The 13,651-nt window shown below is 45.2% G+C and overlaps 1 long non-coding RNA gene across 1 annotated transcript; it reads left to right on the top strand.

Annotated features, from left to right (window-relative positions):
• The first annotated feature begins 5,869 nt into the window (after nucleotides 1-5,869).
• Nucleotides 5,870-7,124, top strand: LOC143934896 (uncharacterized). The gene is made up of 5 exons (XR_013263423.1): nucleotides 5,870-5,988; nucleotides 6,099-6,241; nucleotides 6,360-6,492; nucleotides 6,644-6,727; nucleotides 6,885-7,124. It is a non-coding gene; the product is annotated as an uncharacterized LOC143934896 (long non-coding RNA).
• The last annotated feature ends 6,527 nt before the right edge of the window (nucleotides 7,125-13,651 follow it).

Here is a 13,651-nt window from a genome sequence, read left to right as displayed (position 1 = left end):
GATGTGTGGGAGATAAAAGGGCGCATCCATTTTTTGGATGTGTCGGCCCTGCAATGATCTCACAGCGCTGTTCGTGTCTGAAAGGTTAGTCTCTTCGAGAGTGCATCCGGCCGCTCCACACGGCCCATGACTTCTCTCCTACCTTAAATTCACAAATTTTTTAGGTGGCTTATCCTCTGTCCTCCTTCCCTCAGATTTACACTCTCAGATGCTGCACATATTGGCTGATTGACCCATCTGTTGCAGCTCTCGTCCAAAAAATCCTTCATTATAGAGTGTGTCCATATTCATTGTAGTGGAGTACAATACCATCTATCTCTGCCCCTTCTTGTCTATGGTAAGCATTTTTCTTTATTGACCTGCTAAATAACTTGAGCATAATGCCTCTTTTGAACTACACTGTTTATAATGTTAGTAATCTATTCTTTCCACTCATTTTGCTATTCATTTAATAGTCCTACCTAGAAAAATCTGGATCTGTTTAACAACACTCCTGATCATTTTTATGACACGGGACCATCCAATCTACCTGCCCACCTGTAGTCTGTAGTATTCTTCTCCAGACATACTTAACATCAATCTGTTCAGGTAGGCCCCCCTTACGGATTAAGTTTACAATATTTCGCAAGTTATTTCTTTTTTCTTTTCTTTTTTATTTAAACAATTCACGGGAGCCTTCAATGGCCCCACTAATTTTAATTACGATGGATTGCTTGTCTGTCCCTTTTATCTCCTGCAGTCACCTTTCGGGGACGGGTATGCTCTCCACTTTTCAGAGGAGTCCTCATTCTCATATGCAGACAGGGCCTTTATTTCAAGTTTGGTAGGTATATATCGACTATCTATCATTTGTTACATTGATACATACTTTTGGCTTTGTTAATTCAGCAACCTTTCTGAATACTAGCAAGCGCGTCCAAAGTCTGGGCTGTTTTCTCTATACGATCATACAAGTAGAGGGTATTTACACAAGGGCCTTGTTAGACATTGAGGCCCAAGTCACGCTCCTATATCGAGACTTCTATGACAAGTATATGAGCCACATTCCTTTACGCAAGCTTGAAGAACTGGAGATCTGGGGAATTGGAACTGCCAAATGTCCATATGATGAGTACATTCCCATTCAGATGTCTTTTGGACCAGCAGCTGTTGGGAAAGTGGTGACCTGCGACACCTTGATGGTTGTGTGCCCCAGCCCACCAGGGGCCGGATGGAAATCAATATTGAAGTTTTACCCCCTGTATGGAAGCAGAGAATGAAATCACAACTGATGAGATGGGAAAAGATTTTATCTTTTGGTGGTATTTGATCACCTCTGCGGTTTTTATTTTTTGCGCTATAAAGAAAAATTTTGAAAAAAATTCAATATTTTTTTACTTTTTGCTATAATAAATATCCCCAAAAATTATATAAATTTTTTTTCCTCAGTTTAGGGCGATACGTATTCTTCTACATATTTTGGTAAAAAAAAATCGCAATTAGTGATTATTGATTGGTTTGCACAAAAGTTATAGCGTTTACAAAATAGGGGATATTTTTATAGCATTTTTGTTAATATTTTTTTTTTTACTAGTAATGGCGGCGATCAGCGATTTTTTTCTTGTGACTGCGACATTATGACGGACACTTTGGACATTTTTGACACATTTTTGGGACCATTGTCAGATATACAGAAATCAATGCTATTTAAATGCTTTGATTCCTGTGTAAATGACACTGGCAGTGAAGGAGTTAACCACTAGGGGGCAGTGTAGTGTTATGTATGACATTATGTGTTTTTTTTATCATAGGGGGTCGTGGCCTGGCATGTGATGTCACTGATCGTCCTTCCCTATAAAAGGGAAGAGACGATTGTGATAGCCACACAGGGAAGCACGGGGAGAGGTTTGTTTACACAGACCTCTCCTCGTTCTTCAGCTCTGAGACCGGATCGCGGGACACCAGCGGCGATCGGGTCCACTGGTCCCACGGCCACGGAGCACAGGACCGGGTCGGAGTGCGCCGCCGGCGGCGCGCTCCAGGCCCACAGCTGGGCACTTAAAGAATCACGTACATCTACGTGATTGTGCCCAGCCGTGCCATTCTGCCGACGTACATTGGCATTAGGCAGTCCTTAAGTGGTTAATTTGCAAGAGGATAAGCCTTTTTTGGGAATGAGCTAGCAGAATACCCGTCAGTGACCTGGAGGACCTCTGAGAGCAGTTGGCTAAATTGAAGAGGTCAGGGGTCATTCAGGAGTCCAGAAGCCCATATGCATCCCCTATTGTGGTGTTGCGAAAGAAAAATAGATCACTACGCATGTTTATTCACTATCGAATGCCTCGGGGATTTTCAGGGACCCCAGCAACCTTCCAAAGATTAATGGAAAGTACGGTAGGAGACATAGAGATGTTGGTGTATCTGGACGACATTATAGTGTTTGGAAGAACATTAGAAGAACATGAAGCCCGATTAGAAAAGGTTTTTTCACAACTCCATGAAGAAGGATTGAAACTGTCCTTGGAGAAGTGTCAGTTCTACAGAACCTCTGTCACGTATTTGGGTCATGTTATCTCCACTGGAGAGGTTGCCATGGACCCGCAGAAGTTGGAAGCTGTTACTACATGGCCCAGGCCAAGCACTGTGACTGAATTAGGCTCTTTCTTGGGATTCTGCTCTTATTATCAGCGGTTTGTGGCAAACTTTGCCAAGATTGCTTGGCCCCTCAATGAACTGTTAGGCCGCGTACACACGGGCGGACTGTTCGCTCAACTTTGTCCGCTGAACAGTGTTTCAGCGGACAGTCCGCTCGTGTGTGGGGCTTCAGCGGACAGTTTCAGCGGACAGTTTGACGAACAAAGTTTTTCGGAAATTCCGAAAAACTGTCCGCTGAAACTTGGTTTGAGCGAACAGTCCGCCCGTGTGTAGGCTACTTTCGAAATGAGCAAACTGTTCCCGCTCGGAGGAAAGTCCGCTCATTTCGAGCGCGTGTGCAGGTAGGCGGGGCCCGCGAAGGAGACGTCGCGGGCACCGCCGCCTGGTATGGACTTAAAGGGGAAACCCAACGCCGAAAAAAAATCGGCGTGGGGGTCCCCCCAAAGTCCACAACAGATCCTTGTCCGAGCACGCTACCCGGCCGGCCAGGAAAGGGGGGCGAGCGAGCGCGCCCCCCCTCCTGAGCCGTACCAGGCCGCGTGCCCTCAACATGGGGGGTGCCTTAGGGAAGGGGGGGCCGCGCGGCCCCCCCACCCCAAAGCACCTTGTCCCCACCCCTACAGACACTGGATGCCCTGGATGTGGAGTGTCTGTACAACTCCATCCCGCACACCAAGGGCATCCAAGTCATGCACTCCTTTTTGAAAGAAAGAGGATCTATTTCTGAAAGATACGATGGGTTCGTGCTCCAACTACTGGAGTTTATTCTCACACACAACATTTTTATGTTTGATCGTTCCCACTACCTCCAGGTGCAGGGCGTAGCAATGGGCACTAAATGTGCCCCTTCCTACGCCAATCTGTACCTGGGGGGGTGGGAACGACAAATCTTTTCAAGTGACCAGTCCCGGGATTGGAGTCAGCTCATCCTCGGCTGGCATCGCTATATTGATGATATTTTGATTTTTTGGACAGGTACTCTTAACGAATTACACAAATTTTTCAATAGCTTGACTCATAACCAATTTAATCTTAAATTCACTATGGAATACAGCCAGACTCAGGTCAATTTTCTTGACCTATGCATCAAAATAGACAACACAGGCACAATCGATTCATCCCTTTACCGTAAGTTTTCAGCAGGCAACACCATTCTACATGCTGCAAGCACACACCCCAGGCCACTTTTAAACAGCATCCCCTACAGTCAATACCTGCGGCTTCGCCGAAATTGTTCTCAAGATATTGATTTCCAACTAGCCGCAAGGGACCTATCCACTAGATTACATCAACGCGGTTATAGTAAATCATCACTTAAACGTACATATAATAAAGTGATAAAGATGCATAGAACCGATTTAATTTACCCCAAACCCAAACCTATTACTACTACACCATTACGTATCATTACGCAATTTTCACGGCAACATCACCAAATGAGAGAAATCCTTGTTAAGTATTGGCCTCTCTTACTGGCGGATCAAACAATTCATAAATACATTAAACCTTTCCCTCAAATTACATACCGTAGATCCCAGTCTATGAAAGACCGGTTGGTCACAAGTCACTTTTATGCTCAACAACCCTCTAAATCAACTCGCACTGGCACATATCCGTGTGGCCACTGCGATGTGTGTCGCTTCATTTCTGGATTATCACGCATCACATTGCCCAATGGTTCTACCCATACCATCAGGTACAATGTGACATGTAAGACTGTAGGAATTGTCTATCTGGCTAGTTGCCCCTGCGGATGCTTCTATATTGGTAAAACCAAGCGTCCGTTCTTTAAACGGATCAGAGACCATATGCTACCACTATCAAAACGACTCTGCACTACTGCATTAAACAGACATATAGGTACTTCCCATAATTTTGATTCCAATGGTGTTCACTTCTCGGCCCTTGAGCATGTACCTATCCATGCCCGAGGGGGCGAGATTGACACCCGCCTACTGCAATTGGAAACACAGTGGATATATACTTTAGAAGCAACCAAGTACCCAGGCTTAAATGAATACATAACCTATAAGCATTTTCTTTAATTACCTTGATTTAGAATAACTTTTTAAAAATAAATCTTATACTCAAGCATTAACTTATCTATACAACTAACATACAATATTAAATTAACTTTATACTAAGAAACTCTATATAAAGAACGAGCACTTGTTTATCCAGATATCAACTATCTATAAAACGCTATATCTCTAATTGTCTTCCCCATCTTCTGACCATTTTCTATTCCCCCTCTCTGTTCCTCCCTTTCCCCCCTTTCCCCTTTCTGTTTGTTTGTTTGTCTATTAATGGATGCAGATATCTGTCTGTTTGTTTTTGTGTCTGTTGGTTTACTTGTAGGTCAGCTTGTCTGTCCATATGATTATCTGTTTGTCTGTCCGCTTCATTGTCTGTATAATGATAGATGTTTAACTGTATCGGTGTGTGAATGTGGGGTTGTGTCCATCTCCAATTTTTTCTTTTTAAGAATTAAAAAATAGACACACAAACTTTTACTCTTTGTACGAGTATCTGATATATCCTTAACTGCTATATAAGATCGTATAATCTCAAGTACAAACTTATTGAACTAGGCCATATATGTTTTTTGTTCCATTTTTCTGCTCCTTTTTCCTTATTGTGACATTTCATAATCTGAGCAATGAATTCATTTTTGCATATGTTTATTATTTGTTTATTGTAATCTGAATTCTTGCATTATCCCATTGTTACTGCAATTCCTTTCCTTGTTTGCATCAATGTATATATTACTGTGGTTTTGATCATTGAACACAGCCCCCTCTTTTTATTCGCTCGCCTTTGTCACCAGTCATTTAAACAAAGTGTTTCAACTCTATATAACTATATTTAACTGATTCCCCTTTTTTTTCTACATAAAATTTTTTTTTAAACCCGTCGCTGGGATTGGGACCCTCCTGTGAGAGTGCATCTGTCTCCGGTGTTTTAGACATTGGTGCCTGTATGCACACACGTGTCGGCCTATGTGGAAGCCCGACCTGTCACTATGCGGACTATTTCATCAGCGCAGCACGTCCCGTGCTGGCAGCTGTCTGGCAGTGTTTTGTCGGGTTCGTTGAACCTATACACTGCCCTTCGTGATCCCCGCATGTGCCTGTGGCGTTGTTCATGTCTCCGAAACCACGGAGACTCCGCCGCAATGCACTGTGGGGATCGTAGGCGCTTCCACCCGGCACGCATGCGCAGTTCCGTATTCACTGTCCGCACACGTCCGGTGTCACTGCGATGACGCCGGATGTGTGGGAGATAAAAGGGCGCATCTATTTTTTGGATGTGTCGGCCCTGCAATGATCTCACAGCGCTGTTCGTGTCTGAAAGGTTAGTCTCTTCGAGAGTGCATCCGGCCGCTCCACACGGCCCATGACTTCTCTCCTACCTTAAATTCACAAATTTTTTAGGTGGCTTATCCTCTGTCCTTCTTCCCTCAGATTTACACTCTCAGATGCTGCACATATTGGCTGATTGACCCATCTGTTGCAGCTCTCGTCCAAAAAATCCTTCATTATAGAGTGTGTCCATATTCATTGTAGTGGAGTACAATACCATCTATCTCTGCCCCTTCTTGTCTATGGTAAGCATTTTTCTTTATTGACCTGCTAAATAACTTGAGCATAATGCCTCTTTTGAACTACACTGTTTATAATGTTAGTAATCTATTCTTTCCACTCATTTTGCTATTCATTTAATAGTCCTACCTAGAAAAATCTGGATCTGTTTAACAACACTCCTGATCATTTTTATGACACGGGACCATCCAATCTACCTGCCCACCTGTAGTCTGTAGTATTCTTCTCCAGACATACTTAACATCAATCTGTTCAGGTAGGCCCCCCTTACGGATTAAGTTTACAATATTTCGCAAGTTATTTCTTTTTTCTTTTCTTTTTTATTTAAACAATTCACGGGAGCCTTCAATGGCCCCACTAATTTTAATTACGATGGATTGCTTGTCTGTCCCTTTTATCTCCTGCAGTCACCTTTCGGGGACGGGTATGCTCTCCACTTTTCAGAGGAGTCCTCACTCTCATATGCAGACAGGGCCTTTATTTCAAGTTTGGTAGGTATATATCGACTATCTATCATTTGTTACATTGATACATACTTTTGGCTTTGTTAATTCAGCAACCTTTCTGAATACTAGCGAGCGCGTCTAAAGTCTGGGCTGTTTTCTCTATACGATCATACCCACTAATCCTGTTGTATCTCGTTTACAGTGTATCTTTTTTCTTTTAAAATTATCTTCTGTCAATTACTGGCTCCCCTGAAGAAGCCTATGCAGGCGAAACATGTTGGGACTCCATTCAAGTAGCCAAGAACTCCTTTTTGAATGAATTGACGGATTGTGATTACTGTCTGTATAGATATCAGTGTTTGTAGTTTCAAAATCTAAAATTTACTCTATTTCTGTGACTGTTTTTACTGTATTTAATAAAACCTTCTTTTTATATATATTATATTTTTTTCATATTTACCTAAGCACCGTAACAGTCCCATCCACCCTTCTTTTCTTCTATGCTTGATATATCAGGGATGAGGTGTGTCATTTAATCTTTGCCCGACCTGGTCTTCCCCCATTCACCCTCTACTTGTATGGACACAATTGGGGATGGCCCCACTAATCTCTCTCAGGGAAGCTCTCTAAATTGTTTCTAATAGAGTCAGGTTTGCAATCTTTCTTCGGTGTACTCTAGGTGGTGATAAGGCATTGATCCAATATGCCTGGGTCCCTGGCCCCGGTGACGGGTTACTTGACTGCAAAGGTAACAAAGGCATCAATGGCAGGCCCTTCTTCCAAGGCCTCTGCCTGGTCTTCTTCCAATTCTGGAGCTCTTTTTCCAGCTGGTTCCTTTACTGAGACCCCTGAAAGTTTCCTGCCTTCTGATCTAGGAACAATTTTTGTAATATTTTCACCAGCTCCGCCAATAACTTGGCACTTCCTTCTTTCTGCGGACACTGCTCCTTAAAAATCCCCCGCTCCCCACACTTGAAACACTTCTGGATACCGGTCCTTTTGGCCTGTGCTTTGGCTTGAGCCTCCATAACATGCATTAAAGCTTGTTGCACCTGCTCTTGAACTTTGGCCCCATTGTCTGACGACTTAACTGGGGTAACCTTGGGTATAGATTTTGCCATATGAGTCTTAAGGCACTCCCCCCACTTGGATTCCTCATCACTTTCTGGCACACTAGTGTCCACTTGAGCTGATTGAGCTGTGACCTTCTCTGCCTTCTGAGAGGTCTTCGACCCAAGCTGATCCTCTTGATTTTTCTCAGCCAACAGGGCTCCCCTTCTGGGGTGGGAATATGGCCCAAGAAACATTGCAACCTCCAATACCCCGATTAGCAGAGATGGCATGACTCTTTATCAGGCTCTCAACCAATAGACTCATATCTGTGTAAAATGAAACAGGGGGCATTCCAGCCATCAGACTACCTGCGATTGAGCCATCTGCAACTGGACTTCCTCATTGTGACGTGGAGGGGTCTTCATCCATATCACCTGTTAACTGCAATGGGATTCCCCTGTCAAGACCTTCCACCACACTTACAATACTGTTCTGAAACTCAGCTGGATTACTCTCCCTCCATTTCAAAAGAACATGCGTGCAATCATCATCATACTCGTATTTTGAGTCTAAAAGGTAAGACCCTTGTTCTGGGACAGTCTTCCTCATCAGTCTTCCTCATCAACTGTTTCAGAACTGTGGTTAACTCCAACCGGCTCCCATGTTCTCGGCCCCAGTCAGTGGCGGTGACCGGGTCCATATTCTCTTCTACCCTGGACACGTCACCTGACTTGCTCGAGCATCCCAGATGGGGCATCTCGGTGGGACTTCCAAATGTAGTGGTACCCCCTGATAGCATAGATTACTGGACAGCTGACCACCCTTGGTAATCTACAGTGACCTCGTCAAAATTCTGGAGACCTCAATGACACACACATAACAGGCAGCTTTCATGTGTAATGTTTATTAAGAATGATATCTTTATATGTGAGTTACAACACAGAGAGGAGGGTTAAATTGGCTTCTAAATTTCTAAGGGTTACCCAGGCTTCTACAGAGAGATTTTTTTCATCATTAATTTTAGGCAGCTGAAAGGAATTTACAAAGATAGTTTATGTTCTTGCAGATAAGCTATCGCAAATTAGCCCAAACACAATGGGGGTTATTTACTAAAGGCAAATCCACTTTGCACTGCAAGTTAGGGTTGCCACCTTTTCTTTAAGCCAAACCCGAACACTTTAGCAGCGCCAGTGTCCTATCATATAAGGTCCCCCATCCGATAGTGTCCTCTGTGTACTGCGCATGCGCAGTACACAGCAACACAGATTCCGAAAATTGCCGAGGATGAACGGCGCTTGCGCCGTGAGTCCAGGTTCTATCCCCACCATCCAAGTGGACATAGAGTAGGAATATAAAAGAGCCGAGCGCAGCGAGGCCGAGCCCAAAGCGTGGCGAGCAAAGCTCGCCCGCGAGGGGCCCTCTAATATTCACAACCCTATGTCCGCTTGGATGGTGGGGCTACCACCTCCACTCACGGCGCAGGTGCTGTTCAGCTTCGGAGATTTTCCGAAGCTTTGTCTGCTCCGTACTGCGCATGCGCAGTACAGGGTGGACGATATATGATGGCAGGACACTATCTGCCAGAACACCGGCAAATATTTTTTTTTGTAGTACATTACCACTGTACATTGTAATGAACATCTTTTTTTATGTTGTATACACTATACATATAGTTTTGTGATTAAATAACATTTCTGGAGGGGGTGATGGGTGCAGTATGTACAGGAGAGGAGTGCTATGATGGGTGTAGTATGTACAGGAGAGGAGTGTGGAGGGTATGATGGGGGCAGTATGTACAGGAGAGGAGTGCTATGATGGGTGTAGTATGTACAGGAGAGGAGTGCTATGATGGGTGCAGTATGTACAGGAGAGGAGTGCTATGATGGGTGCAGTATGTACAGGAGAGGAGTGTGGAGGGTATGATGGGGGCAGTATGTACAGTAGAGGGGTGCAGAGGGTATGATGGAGGCAGTATGTACAGGAGAGGGGTGCAGAGGGTATGATGGAGGCAGTATGTACAGGAGAGGGGTGCAGAAGGTATGATGGAGGCAGTATGGGGAGGGTTTTCTTGCGGTGTCTGTGGGGTGACTATGGAATGGAGTCCCTCAGCTGGGGGGTAGGAAGCGGCTCGGAGTTATGTCTGTATGAAGTGGTCTGGGGGTGATATAAACTGGGGGGAGTTGGGGGTCGAGAAGATATGGATGTCTATAATTAAAAAAAAAAAAAGCTATTGTGATCATCTACTAAAATATACAACAATACTATTAAATGAAAACAATGTGTTATAAGATGCTGCCCCCAGCACTCTGTATGTACAGATGATGTGAAGGTAATGTATGACCATTCATATATCCTATGTTATCCAGGCTCTGAGTCTGGACTATCAGAGGTATAAACTCACCACATACACACAGGGTTAAGTGAATGGTCATAAATGACATCACATAATCTGGACAGAGGATGGGGAAGTTTGTGTACATAGATAATTGTGCTGCTTGGGAGATACTGTGATCGGACTGCAGACTCCCCCCCCCATACACTCACTGCTGTCTCTTCCGATTCTGCTTATCTTAAACCTTCACAAAAGAAACGCTCCTGGAACTTTGCTTAGTAAAATAAAAAGTTGGCTCACCTCTTGATGGGCAGCGGGCAGCTCAACAGCAGCTCCAGTGATCTCCTCCACTCTGCCTCCCCCTTCTTCCAGACCACTGCACTAGTGATTGCAGAGGGGGGAACAGAGATAATGGAGACCCTGCAGGAGCCTGGAGGGGGGAGACAGAAAGGAGCTTCAGATTCCCAACACACACACACCAGCACAGTGTGTGTATTTATTGAGACAAAATGATACTGCTGCTGTGACTGTCTCCACAGTGGCATGTATTGTAATGAAGCTCCCCCCTGCCAGAATGGTCTGTCCGGGTTTTAGGCAGTCTGAAACCTGGGCAGATGATTCAGAACCCGGACTGTCCGGGTGAATCCCGTACAGGTGGCAACCCTACTGCAAGTGCACTTGGAAGTAACGTCGTTGTAGATCCGAGGGGGACATGCAAGGAAAATAAAAAACAGCATTTTAGCTTGCACATGATTGGATGATAAAATCAGCAGAGCTTCCCCTCATTTCAGATCTACCCCTCAGATTTAGAGCGACTGCACTTCCAAGTGTACTTGCAATGCAAAGTGGATTTGCCTTTTGTAAATAACCCCCAATGAGTCATACAGTGAAAGTTCTAATTAAAATATTGTCTCAAGCAAAAAGGTCTAAAACTCTAACGAGAAAGAAGTGTTACAATCCCCTCTTAAGTCATAAAAAATGGCTTACATAGTTTCTACTGTAATAAAGACTGAGGTAAGCTTTACTTTCAGCACCTGGGTCAGTGATTCTAGTGGCTCTAGTACTTAAACACATAATTTCTTGATCATACATCACGGGACACAGGAGCTTCATTACATAGTGGGTTATATAGGCACCTCTGGTGATTGGACACTGGTTGACCCTAATTAAGGAGAATTCCTCCCCTATATAACCCCTCCCATTTGGGAGGCACCTCAGTTTTTTCGTCAGTGTCTTGGTGATGGTCACGTAAAACTTTAGCTCTATGCAGGTCCCTGCGAGGACCGAAGGGCTACAACAAACTGGATCCATACCTCGGGCCGATATTTGACTCCCAAGATGGTATGGTACCCGGGCCTCGTCTGCCGAAGAAGCGAGGGTTTGCCTGTAAGTCCTCTCCATTGGAAGACTGGGCTCTGGGAAAACCAGACTTGGTGTACTGTTTATACAGAGCGCACAAAAGTTTCTGGCAGAGCTTTCTACATGGCCCAGGTGGGAGGTTCTTCCGAGTAAGAGCCCCAGATATACCTGAAGGTTGGCTAACAATACCCGCCGTGATGGGTGAAGGCTGGAATTTGTCTGGTTCAGCAATTCCTGCGGCGGGGACAGGTAAGGGAAGTCATCCTGTATATTTAATATATGAATGGATTTCTTCATTATGAGTAGTTGTATGTCTTACCTGGTTTCCACCACTAGAGGGAGTAAGAGCAGCCTGATGCATGCTTACATGCCTTTCAATACACACGCTCAAGTGAAAGCCTGTTTCTCCAGCTAACTCACGTCTCCATTGCAGTCCCTGCCACAAATAAGGTAAACAGGGGTCCCACGCAGTTCAGGGGTCCCACGCTGCTCCATTTTGGGTTCTCCTCTCCCCCTCGGATTCCGCGCTCCCGGCCTAATGGAGGAGGGGGGGTGTGGTTGCGAGCCGTGCACGTCAGTGTGCACGGCGCTGTACTGCGCAGGCGCCAGGCGGCAGTTTTAAAAGCCCAGAGCGTCAGGGGACTGTAATTGGAGACACAGGAGCTGTGGGCAGTAAGCATCCATGGGGATTGGATCCAGGCAAACCTTAAGACACCTACTCAGCATCAGGTTGTGCAGTTTAAGCATATATTTATTATTGTGAGACTTTAAGCGCAACAGTGATCGCACTTGTACTAGTACCTCTGCTTTGTAGCCTAGTACTATGTCTCCTCATAAGAGGGTCTCAGGGGGAGGTAATAAGAGCACTGGTAAGTCACCGCCTAGGTCCAGGGGTTACAAAAGTGCCTGTAAATTACCATCCCCCCCCTGCAAGACTGGAGCCAGCCTCTCAAGACGAGTCGGTGCCCCTGTCAGGTTTTGCAGCCTCTCCTAATGTCACAGCCCCGGTTTATGTCACTGAGGACTCCCTTAGGGCTACATTGGAGGGTTTTGAAGGGAGAATCATGAATTTTATTTCTGCTTCCCTAAAAGATAGCAGGAAAAGGGGTAGATCCCCTCCCTCTGCTGAAATCCCTCTCTCGGATGGTTCTTCTGAAAATGAGGAGGGATCCCTATCTTTGGATAGGGATAATGAGCAGTCGGACGAGTCAGAGGAAGAGGAGATAGTCCCCTCCTCCCAGGCACTCAGAAAGCAGGTGCAGTATTATACTGAATTGGTGCGTACCACATTCAGAATGCCTGCTGTTGAAGTCGCTACGTCCTCTGTTTCTTCCCTGGGAGTCAGGAAAGCCCCACAGACTGCCTATTCCTTCCCAATTCATCCTTTAATGGATAAATTGATGTATGAGGATTGGGGACATCCCGATAAACTGTTTGCTCCTCCCAAAAGGTTTTCCATGCATTATCCTGTGGAGGAAAGTTTCACCAAGAGGTGGGGGGTCCCATCTGTCGATGCGGCTGTTTCTTGTGTGAATAAGAACCTAACTTGTCCTTTGGATAATGCGCAGGTATTCAAGGATCCAACTGATAAAAAGCTGGAAACCTTATTAAAAGCCTCCTTTTCCATGGCTGGCACTGTGGTGCAACCTACAGTGTCAGTTCCTCAAGGAACAAGTTAAACAGATGCTTGGGCTCCTTCCCAGTGGGGAAGTAGGAAATTATGCAGAATTGCCTTACATCCTGTGTTTCATAATTGATGCGATTTTGGATTCCGTCCAACAAGCATCACGTTTGTCTCTCATGTTGGTTCACATGCGAAGGGCCCTATGGCTAAAGAATTGGGCTGCTGAGCTGTCATGCAAAAAGCATTTGACTGGGTTCCCGTTTAAAGGGGAGCGTTTGTTTGGGGAAGAATTAGATAAATTCGTCCAAAATATTTCAGGAGGTAAATCTACTCTCCTTCCAGTCAAAAAGAGCAAGCGTCTCTCTCTCCTGAAGCATCAAGCTCTAAACAGTGGCGACGGCCTTCTCAGTCCTCCTCTGCTAGAAAGGCTCAAGGCCGAGCCCAGGGACAGAAAAAGACTTGGGGGCGAAAGCCTGCCAAGCAGACCCCAAAAACTTCCTTGTGAAGGGGCGCCCCCGCTCGGCAGAGTGGGGGAAGGCTCCTGCAGTTTGCAGGCGCCTGGCGGGAAGAGATCCAGGACAAGTGGGTGATCTCTTCAGTA

The sequence above is a fragment of the Lithobates pipiens genome, unplaced genomic scaffold (assembly GCF_037356315.1).
Source record: "Lithobates pipiens isolate NorthernLeopardFrog02 unplaced genomic scaffold, aLitPip1_a1.2 Scaffold_28, whole genome shotgun sequence".
NCBI lineage: Eukaryota > Metazoa > Chordata > Amphibia > Anura > Ranidae > Lithobates > Lithobates pipiens.
The sequence above is the reverse complement of the archived record's forward strand: the minus strand, read 5'-3'. Positions and strand labels throughout refer to the sequence as shown.